Here is a 1,220-nt window from a genome sequence, read left to right on the forward strand (position 1 = left end):
TTCCCGTCTCGTATGCATGCCTATCCCGGGAATGGTGTAGTCAGCCCGTATCTGAATTATTTATAGACTCGTGCCAGCTGGTTTTTTTTGTTGGTTTTTTTTTTAATTTATTTTTTTTTTTTTAATTCCGCTGGTGTGCACTGTTGGGAAATGCGTTTTGTCTCCCTTCTTTCTCAATATATTAATGTCTTTGTTGGGGAGCGGTTTTTATCCCCTTCAGATCCCTCTAATACAAAATTGATGCTTATTTTTCCCTTCAGGAAGGGGACGCTTTGAGGATAATCATGCTTCACAGAAGAACGGCACCGACCTCCAGTTGCATTAAACACAACCTCTTTCAATAGGGCTCCAGGAAAAAAAAAAGAATTATAAGAATAATCATTAAAAAGGCGAAAGGAATGCTTACTCTGGAACCTGCATTTGATGATCCTCACCAGTCGTGCTGAATATCCTCTGTAGTGATTCTCTCCAGCTTTTGAATTTGCACCGCTTCAAGACGCAAGATTGCCACAAAGAAACCTCTATTTTTTTTACAGCCAAGTAGGATTGTTTTTTAGCTCATTCCCCCACATTTGCCCCCCGACCCTTATTCTTCTTATGTGGATATGCAAGCAAGAAGAGGAGACTGGACATTCCCAACATGCTCTCTCCCTTGATCTGTCCGTCTAGAGGTTCTGCTTCTACAAACCAAGGTAGGGAAATACCTGTTTCTGTGGTTTTGCTGGCAGCTCATTTTGGTTTGCCCAGGGAAGATCACTCACAGTAGAACAAAAGGTTTAGAGATGCTGCTTTTAGAAGCAGACACGGGGGGAAAATAAAATAACATTCACCAGACATGTTGATTCTCTCTTGGCTCATCAAATAGGACGTGAAGAGAAGGCGAGAGGGATGCTTTTGAGTTACATACCGCGTCGTGAATCGGGGAAAAGTCCCTTGTGATTTTTTTTGGGGGGGGGGGGGGGGTGGGCAGGTGGGGTCGAGAGAGACACGGGAGGAGGAACGCGGCTTTGGAAAGGGGTGAAAAGGAAAATAATTCCCATCCATCCACCCGCAAATTGCCTCCTTCTTTTCGCTGGTCCAGCGGCTTCTTGCCATGGTTTGATGTGAAAACAGAGCTCATTAGGAACAACAGGACGTAGAAACCTGCTTGTTGCCGAGGAGGGTGGTGCATTACTTAGAACCCACGCCGGCCTCTCGATCGTGAGCGGCCTAACGCGGGG

General features: G+C 45.4%; 1 protein-coding gene across 1 annotated transcript in view; it reads left to right on the forward strand.

The window, feature by feature from the left end:
- Nucleotides 1–6: 6 nt before the first annotated feature.
- The window catches only part of GRIN2B (glutamate ionotropic receptor NMDA type subunit 2B), a 214,490-nt gene continuing 213,276 nt past the window's right edge, over nt 7–1,220 (forward strand). The window contains exon 1 of the mRNA XM_018080833.3: nt 7–692. The gene's annotated coding sequence lies outside the window, so the exon portion shown is untranslated. The remainder of the gene's footprint in view (nt 693–1,220) is intronic.

The sequence above is a fragment of the Manacus vitellinus genome, unplaced genomic scaffold (genome assembly GCF_001715985.3).
Source record: "Manacus vitellinus isolate BGI_N305 unplaced genomic scaffold, ASM171598v3 scaffold_5_pilon, whole genome shotgun sequence".
NCBI classification, from domain to species: domain Eukaryota; kingdom Metazoa; phylum Chordata; class Aves; order Passeriformes; family Pipridae; genus Manacus; species Manacus vitellinus.